This window comes from Apium graveolens, chromosome 4 (assembly GCF_009905375.1).
Source record: "Apium graveolens cultivar Ventura chromosome 4, ASM990537v1, whole genome shotgun sequence".
NCBI classification, from domain to species: domain Eukaryota; kingdom Viridiplantae; phylum Streptophyta; class Magnoliopsida; order Apiales; family Apiaceae; genus Apium; species Apium graveolens.
In genome coordinates, this window is record NC_133650.1 from 1,166,846 (window position 1) to 1,174,901 (window position 8,056).

Sequence of the window (8,056 nt, forward strand, 5' to 3'; positions counted from 1 at the left end):
ACAATCTTAGTCAATATGACATGGATGACATAGATGAGCATCTTGCTTTTCTATCTAGGAGATTTGCCAAGCTCAAATTCAAGAAGAATTTTGAAGCAGCCAAGTCAAATAGAAACATGGTTGATAAGTCTAAATTCAAATGTTTCAAGTGTGGCTTGGCAGGTCATTTTGCTAGTGAATGCAGAAAGTCTGGTTCTGGTAAAAAAAATTGAGTCTGTTGATTAAAAAAATAAATACTTTGAGTTGCTCAAATAAAAGGAAAGGGCTTTCATCATACAAAAAGATGACTGGGCTGCAGATGGATTAGATGAGGATGAAGATACAAGCTATGCCAATATATCAATTATGGCCAAATCAGATGAAACAGAGGTCAGTTCATCAAGTAATCAGGTAATCACCACTAACCTAGCACATTTATCTAAAGCTGAGTGTAATGATGCCATAAATGACATGTCTACTGAATTATATCATCTGCGTGTTACACTCAAGTCTCTCACTAAAGAAAACACTACACTTAAATAGAACAATCTAATTTTAAGTGAAAGAAACACTGTGTTAGAAACTCAATTTGTTGAGTTTGAAAAACTGAAAATAGAGTGCAAGATTGCCAAAGATGAATTGACTAAATCCTTAAAGAAAGAGGATATTTTAAGAAAGCAACTTGAACGAGAACAGGAAGTAATTAAGGCATGGAAATCATCTAGAGATGTTCGTGCTCAAATTACTAAAGTTCAAGGTATAAAATCTTTTTGGGATGAAGCCTGGAAAAAGAGCAAGGAGAAACTAGATTCCAATTTGGTAGAAGGACTTTCAACGGATGTGGATTCGACAGATGATGAATGTTATCCGTCGAAAGACCTAAAGGATTATCCGTCGAAAGACAAGGAATCACATCCGTTGAGTGAAAGAAAGCCAGTTAGCAAAGCTAAAGTAGCTAAACTAAATGAGAAATATGGATCAGTTTCTAAGAATTTTGTTCCAGGAGAAACAAGTTAAGTGAATAAAAACAAGAGAGTCAATGTAGGACATCTTTCTATCAAGCAATTGAATGACAGATTGGAGAAAATTGAAGTGAGAGCAAAGTCTAAAAAGAAAAACAATAGGAATGGGAAGGTAGGAATAAACAAACATAACAACTACACACCTGATAAATATGCACCAAGAAAAGCATGTGTTAAGTATGGTAGTGTTAATCATTTATTTGTTAATAGCAAACTTACTATGCCTGCTTCCATGTCTGCACCTTCTTCATTTCCCAGTATGCCTACAATGCCTGTTAATGTTTTGCCTGCACATAATTTGAATGCACAGTTTGTTAATATGCCATTTGCACAAAATCCTTGCTATGCTGCATTTAGTATGCCACAAATTCCATTTAGCATGCCATACTGGAATAACATGTTTGCACAGAATATGCCTTTCCATGTTCATCAGCCTGTGCATGATGATTCTGTAATGATGAATGGTTTTAATGGTTCCACTCAATTGACTAAGGATGAACTTCAGATGCCTAAGTCAAATGAGGACAAAACTAAGAAACCTAAGAAAAAGGCTAACAAAACAGGAACCAAGGACACTTGGGTACCAAAATTAACTTGATTTGATTTTGTTGTGTGTAGGGAAACATAAAGAATTTTTGGTATTTGGATAGTGGGTGTTCAAGGCACATGACAGGAGATTCTACTCTGCTCACTGAGTTCAAGGAAAGAGCTGGCCCAAGTATCACTTTTGGAGATGACAACAAGGGGTATACTGTGGGATATGGCTTGATTTCAAAAGATAATGTCATCATTGAGAAAGTTTCCCTAGTGGATGGACTCAAACATAACTTGTTGAGTATCAACCAGCTTTGTGATAAGGACAACTCAATAACATTTAATTCTGAAGCCTGTGTTGTGACAAACAAGAGAAGTATCAAAGTGGTTCTCACTGGAGTGAGAAAAGGAAATGTGTACTTAGCTGACTTCAACTCATCATATGAAGAATCTGTCACTTGTCTATTTAGCAAGGCAAGTCAAGATGAAAGTTGGTTATGGCACAAGAAGCGGTCCCACCTTAACTTTAAGACTATGAATGAATTGGTCAGGAAAGATTTGGTAAAAGGTATTCCTCAAGTGGAATTCTCAAAGGATAGTCTGTGTGATGCATGTCAGAAAGGAAAGCAGATCAAGGCATCATTCAGAAAGAAGCTTGATTCAACAATTGAAGAACCTCTACAACTACTGCACATGGACTTATTTGGACCAGTCAATGTATTGTCTATCTGTAACATCCGGGAAATATCGTATAATTATTTGTATCAATATATGATTATTATATGAATATTATATGAATTTTTGGTGAATTATCTGTTGATTAATAATAATATTTGGATGTTTGTATACAATAAAGTGTGAGTATGTTAATTTTAATATGTCCAGAATAGAATATAGGTAATTAAGGTAATTTTTGGTAATTTTTGGAGTGTTATATGATTTTATAATGATTTATGAATTTATTAATTATTTTCTGAATAATTACAAAATTATTTTATAAAGCCGGGAATCGTCAGCCTTCAACCGTTTTTACATTTTTACAACCCGAAACTCTTCCGAAAATTCCTTTCTAACCTAATCTGGTAATTTCGGACATTTTTCGTGTTTTGACTTTTTTGATCCGGATTACGGTTTGACCCGTGCGCGGCCCGGCGCAAGATTTTCGATACGACAATCATTTCGGTAAATCAACAAAACCCGTATTTTCAGAAGACGAGATATTACTACATTATTTTCGTATAGAGTGTTTTATAAAAAGCCCGGTTGGGATAATTATCCAAAACTGATATCAAATCGGATCGTTATTGCAATTACTTAGCGGCTAAGCAACTAATTTAACGATCCAAAAACGATCCAGAACGAACCAATATTCCGTAAATATAAATAGCATATTTCATATTTCATTTTATTCATTTATTCATTTATAACCAGTAAAAATATAGTAATTACAGAGAAAAACCCTTAAAAACGATGTGTTCCCGAGAATCAAACGCACGAACAAGGATGATACCGAACTCCGATTCAAGCGTGCAACATATCAAAACGAAGCTCTCGAAAAACTCTACCTTAATCCACCATCTATTTTTGCCCAGAATTCAAGGTATTTTTCTGATTTAATTATTTAAATTCGAATTATTTATGAATTAAAATAAGAATTTTTGTTCTTGATGTTGTTTGTATGATTTGATGTCATAATCATATAGATATTTTTCTCGTGATCAATTTGGTATATTAAATGTCAAAAACTGAGTTCAATAACATGTCCAAATGATGGTTTGATTCTCGAATTTGTAAATTAGGGTTTATGAACTATGAATGTTCTTAATTGATTTTAGGCGTTTTTAATCTAGGGGTTATTGATGTAAATTGATGGCACCATGTTGTAGATCGTTTAAAAACAAATCGATCGATATAAACAGGATGAACAGAGGGTGTCTGGAACAGGTTGGCCGGAAAATCGGGCGGGGCGGTGGCAGGATTTTCAGGCCCATTTTCCGGTTGATTTGTTCGTTGTTTGATCAAATTGATAGCAGGGTCGTGTTTCTGGAAGCCTAAGGATCATTCCCTGTGAATTTGGTCCAGTTCTGGGTTGGTTTTTTAGTTGCCGGAAAGCTCGGTGGTCGCCGTTAATGGCGACCGACCGACGGCGACTCACCGGAGACGGCGAGTGGGGAAGGAGGTGGTAAATTACCACTTCTGCCCCCTACGTTTTTGCTATAATTGATTTTAACCCTGAATTTTAGAGAGTTACAATTTACACCTTTGTAAAAGGTTTTATAATCTTACACTTTACCCCCTGAAATTTATATTTTTGAAAATTGTTTTTATTTATTTAGTTTAATTCCAAAAATTCATTATTTAATTTCTGAAAATTATTTTTAAATTAAAAATAAATCTTAATTATTTAATTAATTAATTTTCGTTGATAATTAATTATTTAATTGGTCAATTAATTTAAATATTAATTGATTATTAATTTAATTGGTTATTAATTAATTTTAATTGATTATTTAATAGGATTTAATTATTTAAAATTGATTTAAAAATTCCGAAAAATAGTTTTGAGCTTTAAAATATTATTTTAAATTATTTTCAAGGCTCGATAATTATTATAAAATAATTTTAAAGTCATATTTAGGTATTCGAACCTTATTATTTAATTATTAAATGATTCGGAGACCGTTTTAATTATGCAAAATTTTCAAAAATTTATAATAAATCAACCGTTCGTCCGTTTAATACGAAATGAACGCCTCTAGACTCAGAAAAATATTCTACTTCTATTAAAAATATTTTTGAGACCTAAATTCTTTTGTGTCGAAAGGGTGTATATTTTATGAATCATTCTGAGTCGGTTATTGATTGATAAAATATTCTTTTGACCCAATTTCAATTCTAAACATATCGAGACCTATCTTTTGACGATTCAACTTATGTGCTACATGAATTACGTGATTATGTGTTATGTGAATAATATGATTACCTGCCTTATGTGTACGTATTATGTGAATAATGAGTCAGCATGTCTTTTAAACGTTATCTGAATGAGATGTGATTCTTATCTATTATTATTTTCGGGCGGGTAGATGATAGGGATAAGTGTATAGACTAGTCAATTATATATTGTCAGTTCATTGAATAGTATTATTTGTGATAGATGCACATAGTTCGAGACGTTCAAAGCCAGATAGAGATTGTAGAAGTAAAGCCTGATTGCATGTAGTACTGAAATGAGTGGATTCAGAATAAAGATAAACCTAAGAGGGTAAATGATAAGAAAGGTCATGTAGCCCGTCAAGGGTAATACAGATGTGACAGGACTGAGTGATATGGCAGCTAGTTAAAGATCGAAGGATTATCAATTGAGGCAAGTATTCATAACCTTTCTCCTTAAATACTGCAAATATTTATTCGCTCATATTCTAAGTTCAGAATAGTTAACTATTTTATATTTTGCTGCAATTACTCTTATTATGCCAGTTCTTTTCATTATTGTTCCTATAATTCGATTGCTCTCTTGAGCAAATACCCATTTGTTCGGGTTATTTGCGAACCCTGATTTGGGATATTTTAAAATCAAATTGATTTGATATCAAGATACTCTACGGGCTGGACGATTATTATTAGGACCAGTGATAAGCTGGATCCTATGGGTCAGGGATGGACCGGACCCCTTTAGGCCATAGTCGCCTGGGTGCCCCATATGCTGGTTGGGTCTATCCAGTTGGGTATAGATCCGCACTATCTCCTGACTGATCAGTAGGTTATAGTGCAGATGTTGGTTTCTAGGTCCGGTCTAATTTATTGTTGATTGCCATTAACGATATTCCTTCTTGAATAGTTTATAATTACGAACTCAAACAGAGATTTGATTCAAAAGGATGAAATATTGAAACGATCACTGTTCTTTTACAGCAAAATGTAATTTATGATTAAAGGCCAATGAGGGCCGATGTTTTGTTCGCTCAATAATTTAAATTTATAAAGACGTTTTGTAAAATCATACAACAATCATTTTGTAAGAATTTTCTGATATGATATCTGGAAACCATTTATAATACTTGCTGGGCATTTTTGGCTCACTCTTGCTTTGTGAACTCTTATTTCTTTCAGTATCAAATAAGGGCAAGGTGAATAGCTTTTAGTAGACAAAAAAAGTGGTGAGATTCCAGCTGAAGAAATGTGGAGATGTTGGAGTGATCAATACAAGGAAATTAGTAGTGAGGTAATGAAATTGTATTTAGACAATATAAATTTTCGAAGGTTAGATTCTTTTTTCATACTATAACCTGTAAGCGATCCTGAATATGAGGGGTTATCTGTATATTATTTTAATATACATGTTTTTATTATTATTTAAAGTTGTGTAGTGACACCCAATCCTGACCCCGGATTTGGGGGCGTTACACTATCTCAAGAAAAAGATACTACATAATAATTGTGGATGATTTCTCAAAGTTCTCTTAGACATATTTTCTAAAATCCTAAGATGAAGCTAGTAAAATCATCATCAATCACATAAGGCAAGTTAACAAACATCCTGACTTCAAAGTAAGAAGAATCAGGAGTGACAATGGAATCGAGTTCAAGAATTCTGTGATGAGATCATTTTGTGAAGAGAATGGGATCATGCATGAATTTTCAGCATCAAGAACTCCACAACAAAATGGAGTGGTGGAAAGAAAGAACAGATCTCTTATTGAAGCTGCAAGAATAATGCTTGAAGAGTCAAAGTTACCAACATACTTTTGGGCGGAGGCTGTAAATTCTGCATGCTATACTCAAAATATTTCTTTGGTTAATCAAGCAAAATGCATGATACCCTACCAATTGTTCAAGAATAGGAAGCCAACATTAAACTTTCTTTATGTCTTTGGCTGCAAATGCTATATCTTAAGGAATCAAACTGATCAACATGGAAAGTTTGATACCAAAGCTGATGAGGGAATATTTGTTGGATATGCAGTTGGAAAAGCATACAGAGTCTACAATTCAGAACCAACATTGTTATGGAATATTTACATATTGTGTTTGATGATAAAAAGATTGAAGGACTACAAGATGGAGATTTCCATGAAAGCCTCAAATTTGATAACGTTGAGATGATTTGTGATGACAGTGATGATGAAAGTGATCAAGAACAAATAACCAAGGATAATGCAGAAAAATCTACAACTAATGAAGCACATAATTCAACATCCATCGAAAGACCAAGTGCATCATCCGTTGAAAGACAATCTGCATCATCCGTCGAACAGCAAAGAGCAACATCCGTTGATCCACCAATAGGAGATGAAAAACAATTTAGATCACAATCAGATAGAACTCCAATTTCAAGTCAAAGATCCATAAACTCAGGGGGAGTTTCTGACAATCAAAACTATGTCACTCATCAAGACAACAATGAGGCCTCTTCATCTAGAGCTAATCTACCTAAACAGAGAAAATGGACTAGAGATCACCCATTTAATTTGATCATTGGTGATGTATCTTCAAGAGTGCAAACAAGAAAAGCAACTCAGGAGGAATGTTTGTATAGCAGCTTTCTATCTCAGGAAGAACCTAAAAGGGTAGAGGAAGCTCTGTTGGATCCTGATTGGGTTTTAGCTATGCTGGAGGAGCTAAACCAATTTGAAAGGAATTAAGGTTTGGAAGCTGGTACCCAAGCCTAAAGGTAAGAATCCTATTGATACCAAGTGGGTATTCAGAAATAAGATGGATGAAAATGGCATAGTTTTCAGGAACAAATCTAGATTGGTTGCTAAGGGCTACTGTCAACAAGAAGGAATAGATTTTGATGAAACTTTTCTCCTGTTGTAAGACTTGAAGCCATCAGAATTTTCCTAGCCTATGCAGCCCATGCCAATTTCAAGGTCTATCAAATGGATGTCAAAAGTGCTTTTCTGAATGGAGATTTGGAGGAGGAAGTCTATGTCAGTCAGCCTCCTGGTCTTGAAGATCCAAATTTTATAGAGTATGTCTACTATCTTTTGAAAGCACTTTATAGATTGAAGCAAGCACTTAAAGCCTGGTATGATACTTTGTCAAAATTTCTCTTAGAAAATCACTTCACAAGAGGTACTGTTGACAAAAATTTATTCTTTAAAAATGTTAATGGCTCTAGCATACTTGTTCAAATTTATGTAGATATTATATTTGGCTCAACAGATGAAAAACTTTGTAAAAATTTTGCCAAATTGAGGCAAAGTAAATATGAAATGAGCATGATGGGAGATATAACTTATTTTCTTGGTTTACAAGTTAAGCAAGTTAGTGTTGGAATATTCATTAGTCAAACCAAATATATTTATGATCTTTTGTAGAAGTTTGACTTAATGGATTGTATATTTGCAAAAACTCCCATGGTCACTGCAACTAAACTTGAATTAAACACTACTGAAAAGTTTGTGGATATTTCAAGCTACAGGGGCATGGTTGGCTCACTTTTATATTTAACAGCCAGTAGGCCAGATATAATGTTTTCTACATGTCTTTGTGCTATATTTTAAGCTGATCCTAGA